The sequence below is a fragment of the Solanum verrucosum genome, unplaced genomic scaffold, assembly GCF_900185275.1.
Source record: "Solanum verrucosum unplaced genomic scaffold, falcon-dt-bn FXZP01000182.1, whole genome shotgun sequence".
In the NCBI taxonomy this organism is placed as follows: Eukaryota; Viridiplantae; Streptophyta; class Magnoliopsida; order Solanales; family Solanaceae; genus Solanum; species Solanum verrucosum.
In genome coordinates, this window is record NW_026020378.1 from 3,764,015 (window position 1) to 3,776,772 (window position 12,758).

The following is a 12,758-nucleotide window of genomic DNA, read 5'->3' on the forward strand; positions in this document are numbered from 1 at the left end:
AAGTTAACTTTGATTTTCCTTCCTTTATTTTTTCAACATGAGCGTTCAAGGCAAAGACTTGTGTAAAAAAGTAGAAAGAGAGAAAAAATATATATTTTTCTTGAAAGATGAAAATACCATAAATAAGAGCTTCTCTACTTACGGAGGAAAACTAAATTAGTTCAACTCTTAACTCTTTTCTAAAAATAGATAAAATAAATAGGCACTATAATATATAAATATATTCATAACAACTAGAAATCTTGTTGTATCTCCACAAGTGATAAGACCTTTATTTTTCAAGGGAAAAAAATCCTATTATTTTAGAAAAAGAAAACACAAATTTGTGTTTCTTGTAATAAATTAAAGGAAGACAGAGGACATAATGTTGTCGTGTTCAAAAAACATCTACGTCCAAACACTACTGATTGAAAAATGTCATTTACCTAAACACAAAGTGGAGCTCTTTCATTGGTACGAAAAAGATAATAGTACTTAATCAATACGTTCCATAATATTAAATATGAATGTTCCTGGATATTTCCTATTAGTATTTAGCGGTAAGGTTGTATATGGCCGGATTGATTCGAGTTTTTCAAATATCGAACCAAATCATTTGTGTCGGATTTTTAAATCTATAAACCAAACCAAACCAATTAAACTCGGGTTTTTCAACCTCGGATTTTTTCGGATTTTTTTGGGTTTTTCTGATTTTTCCGGTAAAGTATTCATACAAACATATAATTTACTTTTATTTCAAATATTTCTTTAGTCCTATCAAAATACAATTATCTAAGATGTTTCTTAAGAAAATAACACAAAATATGATATGAGAAATGACACTAAAATATCCAACAAAAAAATAATAATAATGAAATCGCGTAAAACAAATATTGCAAATTAACAAGTCATAATGAAAATTATCATAATTTAAAAGTACTAAATCATGCTAAAATAAGTGTAATAAGTATTAGTTACATGAGTAAATATTAAAGGAAATTAAAATTTATGTATTTGAATTGTCTAAACCAATGTAAAATCAAAGAACAAATATTCAATATTATTTCATTCTTGGTGTTGAATTGATTTTCTTTTTGCATTAGTATTAATTTGATTTTGATTTAAGCTTATTATAATTACCAACATCTGTGGCCTATAATCTTTATTGAACCATTCGGAATTGTAAGTTTCAAACTTGAAATAATATATTAAAAGATAAAAACTATGAAAAAGTATAAGAAATATTTAAAAATTATATCAAAGTAAATATTTTTATGTATAAAATAAAATTTTCAAATTATATATTAATGTCGGGTTAGTTTGGTCTCGGGTTGATTTCTTTTAGTTAAAACCAAACCAACCCAAATATAGTCGGGTTTTTTGTTTCAATACCAAACCAAGTCAAATCAAACACTAGTCGGGTTTTTTTTCTCGATTTGCGCTTTGATTTGGTTTTCGGTTCGGTTTTGTACACCCCTATTTAGCGGTTAAATTTCAAAAATCAATTTATTTTGAAAAATATTTTGATGAAAATAATTTGTGTTTGATTAATAAAATCCAACGATAATTTCAGAGTCTTCTCCTCAGATATCGCTCTATCATACTCACCTTCCTCGTGGTTTATGATATTACGTTTATCTTTCTTATTTTATTTTTTTATAATATCGTAAACCAAGAGGGAAGTTAGTATGACAAAGCAATACCTGAGTTGATTGAGAAGATCCTTTCTATTGGCTAAAAATCCGTTATTCAAAAAAATTTAGATATTGTGGAATGATATTTATTTCCATTCTTGTTCCTTTTTTCCGTTTGCGGGTTTCTTGAAAGTTGAAACTACATCAATTTTGTTTTCTTGTCTCTTTGAGAAGCAATACTTTATAAAAGAATTTTTAAGTGTATTTTTCTCAAAAAAACTTTTAAGAAATACTTTTTTTTTTAGTTTCTAAAAAATAAACAATTTGTGTCATTTTTAAAAACACTTATTTTCTCTTAAAAATTTGATCAAACACCTTATTTTTTAAAAATAAAATAAGATCGACCAAACCTACTGTTAACCAATAATTGTGATTCACTAAGGTACAAATCTTTAAATATATCCCTGAAATATTTCTTTATTTTATAACATTTGTTGCGTTTTTAATTCATGAGAGCCCACATCATTTATATTTCTCCCTTTTCCTAACAGACTCCAATTTGGCTTTGACATTTCTCACGATTAATATGCCTTGACCAACAAAATGCCAAATTAATTCTAAAGTACTCCTTCAGTTTCGATTTACTCATCAGATTTTGACTTGACATATTCTATTAAGAAAAACGAAAAAATTTAAATTTATCATCAAACTTTGAGAAAAAACTCATTTATACCATTGGTTAAAAGTTTAGCTCATCTATACCATTTCTGTTTGAGAAAATGTCCGTACATGTCATTATTTGTTTACTGAACTGGCATAGATGAGCCTTTTTCTCAAAGTTCGATGACATATTTGAACCTTTTTTCTTAAAAAATTGATTTAATTAATGACGTGGCCAAATCATAATTGACCAAGTGTAAAAAATGGTTTTGCAAAACCAAAACTTTTTTCAGTTAATAAATAATGGCATGGATGAGTCAAACTTTAAACAGATGACATATATAAGCTTTTTCTCAAAGTTTGATGGCATATTTGAGCCTTTTCCTTTATGAAAATAATAACTGGTATTGTCACGACCCAACCCACCGGGTCGTGCGGGCACCTACATACTACTACCTAAGTAGGAGAACCCTCATAACCCAACAATTTAAAACATGCGAAAAATTAAATAAACGGAATTACTTATTAAAAATTTAAAAACAATTTCGAGTAAAGACTTGTAAAGTAATTAATACTCCCAAGGATCTAGTCTAAACAGGTACAAGAGCTACTAAGAGTACAACTGGACATGATAATTAAAAGACACAGCTCTCACCATGCGAAAGGAAGAATAGAAGTTGCTGGAGATTTTCTTCGTGTTCACCTAATGAAACCTCACCGATCCTGCAAATAGACTATGTCAAAGACATATCAAGAGTAGTATCAGTACAAAACACGCGTACTGGTAGGAATCATCGGTCAACCCGACACCCACCACATAACATAAGAAACCAAGTAGTAAGATCATGAAATAAACCAATCGCTTCTCCACATTTACCCTCTCTTAAAATACCTCCAATATAAACTAGTATTCTGCCTACTATCATCCCTCTCAATCAACCTACCTACCCGATACTTGATCATAGTCTAACCATTCTAAAACATAGAGAAATCCCCCAATACAACCACCAGCATTTCAACTAACCGTTCACGTTATACCCCTACTTTCTCGTCACATTACCCAGCCATAGTCACATAATACATTACATCAAGCTCCCTTAACACTAAACCCAATCTCTTTTTCCCAAGGTGAAAATCCGCCTAAACATATTTCATCACACACGCTACCTCTACTCCTCACCATTACAACCCACGAACAACCCTTACTATCTATTACTCACCTCTTGAACACTTTGCCCTTCCACTATACTCAACAAGTTCTCTCATTACGACGAACAATCAAATATCACCCATCATACAAGTGCCCACTAAGTGCAACATAAGCAAGTCAAACAACATTATACTCGCATGCGCATATCAAACACATACAATATCATCAATATTTACGAATAACAAATAACTTCACATTTTATATCACATCATTGGCCCTCTCATGGGACCCAAACTCAAACAATTAGTTATGTCGGAACGTGGCAACCGATCCAAGTTAGTTATACCGGAACATGACAACCGATCCATTCAACACACCACAATCACAATCACAATCACAAGTATATCCTCAAGATCATACATTTAGGTCATGATTTCATGGAAATCATAATTCATCTATCCCATATACAATAAGTGTGATCAATAATGCATCATTCATATACATATAGATATCATAATGAAGCAAGAACAACATACATCACACAATCATAGAGTCACAACCATCACCTGTGGATTATTCATCAACGCGCCTCATGCAAATCCTAATTCAGCCATACTCAGCCCCAATTCATTGTCTAAGGCTTCTTTCTAGGGTATTAAATCATAAATCATTCGGTGCACGAAGGTCTACACATAAATCCTACCATTGATTTACATATATTACACAGTGAGTACATATTTAAACTACTCAATTCATAAAACCTAGCCTATTTAGGCGCCAAGCAGTTGCACAGAGTTTTTGACTTTGATTCCGAATTCCCGGGCCTCGTGACGGTGAATTTGGCCAAGAATCTGCAAGATATCACCATCCTCCCATTAGAAATCTTCTTCTCCTTCCTTCCCAAGCTTAGAGCATCTTTTCTGAGGTTTCTGGGGTGTTTTACGACTTATTTAGGTATTTTAGAAAGATGGAGAAAATAGAATTTCTCATAATTTACGTTCTGACTCGCCTATCCCGCTCTGGCGCCAAATTACCCCACCCTGGCCCCGCCACCCTAGCGGCAACACGCCCGTTCTAGCGGGACAATGGCCCAGATTTTCCCAAATTTTTGTTTCTCCTAAATAACAATGGTCCGAGTCGTTACAGGTATAATGAGTTTACCCATATTAATTTTTATATTGGGTTCAAAATATATTTACTTACTACATGTTTCAAAAATATTAACTCAATGTTAATAAATTAAGGGTCTAATAAAAAAGAATTTGTCCTTGCTTGATTTGTCAAAAATAATAAGTAAAAATAAAAATTAAATTCAAAAATATTTGATAAATAAAACAGAAGGAAGAAACTATCAAATTGCTCCATGTATACCATTTGCAACAATTTGAAGCATGTCCTTGAATAATTAAAAAGTTCAAATATATCCCTTATATGATTAAAATGGTCTAATCTATCCTTAATTATTTTCATCGTATCAGTCAATTAAATCAATTATTTCAGCATATAAATCAAAACTATTAATAAAAGGAACTAATTTCTGGACACGTGCATTGTACGTGAACCCATCTAAATTGACATAAATTGTTTCAAATTATCATTTTATTTAAAATAGTTTTATAATTAAATTACATGAATATCGTTCATTTTCAAACAAAAAATAGTTCAAATATTTGGAATCTACTCTTGGATACCAATTACAAATTAAAATATGACAGCAAAAAATCTCTTCTCCCAATGAAATAACTTATGATAATATTTAGTACTTTAAAATACTATAATTGTAAACACAAATTAATATATGTATATTCTTATCTCATATGTCGATTACCTGCAAGACAAAGTTCAGAGAAAGAAGAAAGATGAAAAATGAAAAGAATTTGATAGTCATTTCTTAGAGTTAATTAAAATAAAATGAAGCTACCATTAATAATCAATATCAAAATTTTTTTGTTATTAAGGGATCATATCAAGTATTGAATCCTACCAAATTATTTTTTTCAAAAATGAGCTTAGAATACAGAAACATAGCATCAATGGAATGACAACTTAAAATATGAAACGGTATCAAAAGTTGAAACATTGAATTTGCCTTTCTCAAAATGAGACAAAAGGATAAATAAATAAGGATAAACATTTATATCATTATTTCTTCCGTGAATTAAAAAAATTATTAATAATTTAATTATATGTTACTTTCTCCATTTCAAATTATTCATCGTGTTCCAATCTTGTACGCCCCTTTCGAAAAAATTGATAAAAATGTAGTTTTAAATATTCTATCTTACATATCCCTTACAAAAAATAAACATAAATAAGTAATTAATAAAACCTTAAGAACAAATTAAATAACTTTTATTATCAATTAATATAGTACAATAATTTAATCATTAAAAGATCAAGTAAATTTTAATTAATTTTTTTTTTACAAATTACATCACACAAGTATATTTGTAAAGAGTCATGATCTTATATTTTGATGCATGACCCTATATTTTACATTCAAAGAAGGAAATTATGTACTAAAAAAAACATATCCTTCATAAAAATCATTCACCTTTGTTCTTCTAAAAAATGAGTAAAAAATATATTTTGTTCATCCCTAAAGAAGTTGATCCCCCAAATCTTAGCTTGCCCATTTCTTGTATATCACATGATGTTGTTTACTCCAATATTTTTCATATTTATTGATGACAAATGTAGGGATAATTCAAAAATTATAATAGAATATGTATAGTCAAGAGTTAGATAAGTGCAAATTAATCATGATATAAATGCATGAGAATATTAACAATTTTTCTTGGATAACGTGATTTCTTGCTAATACATGAACCATATTAAATTGCTTGTAAATCTCAAAATAACCTTTGAAATTCCTAAAAAAAGATCTGTAATTATTATTTTTTGTGCATTGAAACATTAACGATTGCGTAATAATTTTAGTTTCTAAGCATAAGTTATTAGAGGAACAATGTTAATTTAGTGAATGAAAAATGGTCATTTAATTTTTTTAGAAACATTTAATATTTAATTAATTAGTTTTTTTTTTAAAAAAATAATAATTTAGTGTAGGGGGTAAAATGGTAATCCAATTTCGCAATTTGTTGTTTTTCACTTTTAATAATATATATATATATATATATATATATATATATATATATATATATATATATATATGATGATTAAATTAAATTTACATAAAGATTATAGACGATAAATATTATTAAATTGGATATTTTAATTAGGAATTAATCTAAGGAATTGCAAACGTCATTAACATTTTTATTAAAATGATACAATTTAACATTTAAATTAAATAATTAAATATTTTTATAACATTTTAATTCATAGTAGTGTAATGACACCTTATGTCATTTTAAGAATTATTCCTCTCTTCGTCATAAAAGACCCGTTTTGTAAATTTTTAATAAGAATTATGGACTATTCATTTACCTATGATTATTAATTTATAAGTAATTTTAAATAATTTATTTTAGTTGGTGGTTAATGGGCCGAATCCATAATTTAATTATTAGGCTATATTTATATTACCTGACCCTTATTTATTATAATTAGTTAGTAGGGTTTTATAGTTATAAGTCATAAATTAGACAATGGAAAACAACAACTTCCTGGCAAGAAGGGACTTACGAGGCGGCAACAGTTAAGAGGACGAAGTAATTGCACCAGATTGTATTGATTTGGAAGCCTAACGAAAGAGGAAGGCTTAAGTTTCGGAGTGATTGTTCGATAAATTGAGGCAAGTAGATTTCTAAACTCTTGTTAAGTGTATAGAATTGTGTATTTCCTTGTAGTATGTGTTTGAGAGTAATGGACTTGGTGATGGGTTGACTTGTACATGTTGAATAATTCTAATGATAACAAAAAGGTAATAAAATGCAATGTGATTAATTGTTGGTGCGTGATGTGTTGAGAATGGTTTGAAAGAATTATTGACTTATTGTTGATGTTGTATCACGATTGTGTTGTTGTGGGTTGTGCATTATTATGAAAATGGTCATCTCCTCATTATTTATGTGAACATGTCATTTACATTGTTCTGAGACATGGTTGTGACAAGTGTTATGTGAATTGAGAAAGAATAAGAAATTAAAGAGGATGTACCATTTTGAGGGATGTATCGCGCGCCACGATGGATACTATATATCAAGGGGTGTATCGCGCGCCGCGATGGATGCATGAACAGATATGTTCCCCATAGGTCTCGAACTGTGAGACAACGGGTGTGTATCGTTAGGTCAGACATGCATCACTATACTTGACACTGCATTTCATTGCATTGCACATCTTTATTATTGGTGAACTTGATCTTGTGTGTTGCTGATCCTGCGAGTGCCTTTCTATGGAACTTGTGACAGCTGAATATTAAGCATGTTGTTGAAGATATCAAATTGTTAGAGTGGGCATTCACGGAGGTGATCTACGGACCGTGGGTCCATTGACGGTCTGTAGGTGATGACCGTAGATCAGCAGGCAAGGTATAGATGACAAATCAGGGAAATCTGACCAAGTGTGGAACCACGGTAGCCATTGACGGTCCATAAATTGATCTACAGACCGTACTGATAGATTCGTAGAATGAGACTATGAGGGTTCCAGTACCTGATTTTTGAAGATTCTAAGTGTGGAGCTACGAAGGGGATTGACAGACCGTAGATCGATCTATGGTCCGTACTACAAGTCCGTCGTTTGCTTCAGAGAAGCTGATTTTTGGAAGCTGAAATATTTTCTAAGTCCTGGCTAACGGAAGGGACTTACGGACCGTAGATCCATCGACGGTCCGTAAGTTAGTCTCGTGGAATGAAGACGCGTGCCTAAACAAACTTTCCTTAATTTGTTTCCCTTTTAATTTAGGATTTGTTTTCTATAAATAGGGCATGTAAATCTCGTTTTTGGGGGTTAGACATTATTATTCTAGTTTTACTTTGTCGTTTTGGAGATTAATTTGCAACTCTAGCAATTATTGATTTCCTAAGCTCGTTTTGAAGATTTTGGCTTTGCAATTCAAGTTAAATTTCTGGGTTTATTATTCTCTTTACGTAAGTTCATAATTTCTTCATCCAAAACTATGAATTGTGTTCTTGCTAATATGGGTAACTAAATCCACAACTAGGGTTGTGGGAACCATGAACGATTAACAAAGTATGAATAGTAAATAAGCAATTCTTGAATAGTGTTTTGCATGCATTGATAATTTTTTCGTTTAGAAGTCTTTTTAACGAGTGCACGCGTTAGAACTCGCCTTGTTGCTACTTGCCGGACCAAGGAGGTAATCAACAAGAAATGAATTATCAACATAGATTTAGTGTGATACTATCTAATAGGCTAGTGTCGATTGGTGTGAAGTAATAACTAAGCCAAACATTTATTATGATGTCTAATATGAGGTAAGGGTAAGAGTTAGTAAATTATACACACGTAGCCGGACCAAGGTGCGGGGTGAAATTCTCTAAATGCCGGACCAAGGATTTAGAGATACCTAACTTATCACTTTGCATGTAATACACTAGGAAAGAATTGTTGTTACTAGGATTACTGCGTTATGAGCTTGTGGGGAACACGTATACTCTAGTTATTTCTCTTATATTGATAACAACCAAAGTTGAGTTTTGATTATTGATTACTTATCAAATTCTTACTATTTGTTTCACACAAACAAACCCCCCTTTAATTACCTGTTTCTAGAAGTAATTTGACTAATTGAATATAATTGTTGGTTAAAGTAAAGTCTAAACCATTTTCCTCGTGGGATCGACCCCAACCTACAAGTTGGGTTCTTTACTTGATAACGATCGCTTATACTTCTGTAGGGAGGTGTAATTTGAGAGTATCAAATTTTGGCGCCGTTGCTGGGGAATTTGGCTTTTAGATTTATTTTAACTACATTATTGAACGTTAGTCAAATATTTCCTAATTTTACTTTTTCTATTTCTTTTTGTCTCTCTCCGGTTCTCACTTTAGTGTATGCCAAGTACACGGAGCCAGGGTGAACCACTTACTCCTTACGATCCAGAGGTGAACCGCACTTTGCGAAGAATGAACAATCCAAGAGATCCAATTGATCCTATCGGAGGTAATCTAGATGATGCAGTTGAGTTACAACAACAGAGGGTAGTTGGTGGGGACAACCAGGTTCCACCTGAAAATCAAGTGGGGGATGCGTTGAGGGCGCAAGATCCACTAGGCCCATGACAACATGACAACTATCGGGGCAACATGAATATTGAAGACTTTGATGGGTCTATTGTTTTACCCCCTCTACCTCTAGGGCACACATTTATGGTGACTAGTAGTTTGATGCAGATGCTTACAGCAAGAAGCTTATTCTCAAGATCGCCATCGGAAGATCCACATGTTCACTTAGCCAAGCTAAGGGTGGTTTGCAAAAGTTGTGTAGGTAGACCAGACTTGGATCTGGATGTCATTGGATTACGAGTGTTTCCTCTGTCACTCACAGGCGATGCTGCAGTATGGTTCACTAAGCTTCCTTATAACTCAATATTTACATGGAACCAACTGGCGGAGGTGTTCCGAACAAAGTACTATCTAGTGTCCAAGAAGCTCAATCACAAGGATAGAGTCAATAACTTTGTAGCATTACCTGGAGAGTCTGTGAGCAGCTCTTGGGACAGATTCACAGCATTCGTAAGGGATGTTCCAAATCACCGATTGATGATGAGTCGCTGAAGGAATATTTCTATCGAGGACAGGATGATAACAATAAAGCAGTTCTTGACACTATTGTTGGAGGTTCATATGGTGATTGTACATATGCACAGATTGCTAAAAAACTGGAGAGGATCTCTCGCAACAATAAAGCATGGAGCACTAGGAGGTCAGTTACTGGGAGAAACACATTTTCCGTTCATAATACAACTGTCAACTCTGCAAATGATATTCGTGAGGAGATGGCCCAGATGAGGACAGAGTTGGGGTTGGTATTGAAGCATGTGAGCAGAGGAGCAGAAAAGGTAAATGTTGTAAACTATTTAACGAGAACTCCACCACCAGTTGAGGAGTGTTACTATGAAGAAGATATTTATGCTGTGAATGATCAGGCGGGGGGTTTTCGACCAAATGCCCAAGGATCCAACACGGAAAATTGGCGTCAAGGTCAAGGGAACCAAGGTCGGAACTATGGAAATTACAACTCAGAAGGTCACTATGTCCGGGATGGAAACTTCAATCGCGACAACAACTACAACAGGAACAACTATGGCAACAGAAACGATCGGGTTGGACCCTATGTTCCCCCTTAAAATCGGGAATCTGGTGCTAGGGAAGCTGGAGGTAATATGGCGCGTATTGAAGATATGATGCAGAAGATGATGAGAAGGTTTGATGCAACTAATGAGAATGTGAAGGAGATGAGAAACGACTTGTCTGGTATTGGTCAAAAGGTTGATGCCCATGCAGTGTCAATAAAGCATCTAGAGCAATAGATGACTCAGTTGTCTACTATAGTGAACCCGCGTCAACTTGGCACTCTTCCTAGCAACACCATCCAGAATCCAAAGAATGATGGTCATTGTATGACAATTACTACTCGAGGGGGTAAGCAAACCATAGATCCACCTATGCCGTCTATGGTGGATACTGAGATTAGAAAAGAAGATGTTGTGGTGGAAGTTAGAAAAGAGTCTGAGACTGCAACAGAGCAAGAAACGGAGATATCTCAAAAAGTGGTCCCCATACATAGGCCTCCACCACCTTTCCCACAGAGGTTAGTGAAGAAGACTGAAGATGGTAAATATCGCAGGTTTATTACTATGTTGAAGCAGCTTTCTATCAATGTCCCTTTGATAAAAGCCTTGGAGCAAATGCCTGGGTATGCCAAGTTTATGAAAGATATGGTGACAAAGAAAAGGTCTGTGAGTTTTGAACATGATGATAGATTACAGCATTGTAGCGCTATTGCTACAAGATCTCTGGTGCAGAAAAAGGAAGACCCTGGTGCTTTCACGATCTCATGTACTATAGGGTTGTTACACTTTGCTAAGGCATTGTGTGATCAGGGTGCTAGAATCAACCTCATGCCCTTGTCTATTTACAAGAAGTTGGGTCTAGGAGACCCAAAGCCCATTGCAATGCGGTTACTAATGGCCGATCGAACTGTGAAGAGGCCCATTGGTGTACTTCATGACGTGCTAATGAAAGTAGAGTCTTTCATCTTTTCGGCGGATTTTGTGATTCTTGACTGTGAGGTTGATTTTGAGGTTCCCATCATCCTTGGGAGACCATTTCTTGCCACAGGGCGTGCGTTAGTTGATATGGAAAATAGGCAGATGAAGTTCAGACTGAATAATGAAGAAGCAACTTTCAATATATGTAGGTTCATGAAGCAGAATGGTGAGCTCCAAACAGTATCTGCTATATCTTACAGAGTGGAGAGTGGGTCAGAAGTGCAAATTGAAGAGCGACTAGGTATTGAGGCACTAGCAGCAGTTATGATGAATTTCTACAGTGATGGTATTGAAAAGTATGATGAGTTGGTAGCCGCACTCGACAAGTGTAAATATCGGTCTAAACCAAAGAAGTATTAGTTAGACATGAAGAATCGCGAGTCCCCACCAACAAGACCATCTATTGTGGAGGCACCGAAATTGGAGCTTAAGGCTCTACCACCACACTTGAGGTATGTATACTTGGGCGAAGAGAATACTTTGCCGATCATTATTGCAACAGATTTGAATGCAAGGCAAGTAGAGTGCTTGGTGGCGGTGTTAAAGAGGTTCAAGCGAGCTATTGGGTGGACTATTGCAGATATTATTGGGATTCACCTTGGTATTTGTTCTCACAAAATCCAACTCATGCCAGATCATAAGCCCAGTATTGAGCACCAGAGAAGATTAAATCCACCTATGCAAAAGGTAGTTAAAAAAGAGATCATCAAGTGGCTGGATGTAGGAGTTATTTATCCCATTGCAGATAGTAGTTGGGTATGTACTGTGCAGTGTGTGCCTAAAAAGGGAGGTATGACTGTGGTTCCAAATGAAAGAAATGAGCTTGTTCCAATGAGGCCCGTTACTGGATGGAGAGTTTGTATGGATTACCGGAAGTTGAATGCATGGACTGAAAAGAACCACTTTCCCATGCCATTCATGGACCAGATGTTGGATAGACTTGCAAAAAAGGGTTGGTATTGTTTTCTTGATGGGTATTCGAGCTACAATCAAATTTCTATAGCTCCAGAAGACTAAGAGAAGACCACCTTCACTTGCCCATATGGGACTTTTGCTTTCAAACGGATGTCATTCGGGTTGTGCAATGCTCTAGCAACCTTCCAGTGGTGTATGGTGTTGAAATTTTCTGATATG

General features: G+C 34.0%; 2 protein-coding genes across 3 annotated transcripts in view; one reads left to right on the plus strand and one right to left on the minus strand.

Annotated features, from left to right (window-relative positions):
* LOC125838691 (casein kinase 1-like protein 3) overlaps positions 1 to 12,758 on the minus strand; it is a 509,325-nt gene that overhangs the window by 342,410 nt on the left and 154,157 nt on the right. The window lies entirely within an intron of this gene.
* The window catches only part of LOC125838676 (phospholipase D alpha 1-like), a 43,219-nt gene that overhangs the window by 3,898 nt on the left and 26,563 nt on the right, over positions 1 to 12,758 (plus strand). The gene's annotated exons all lie outside the window — the stretch shown is intronic.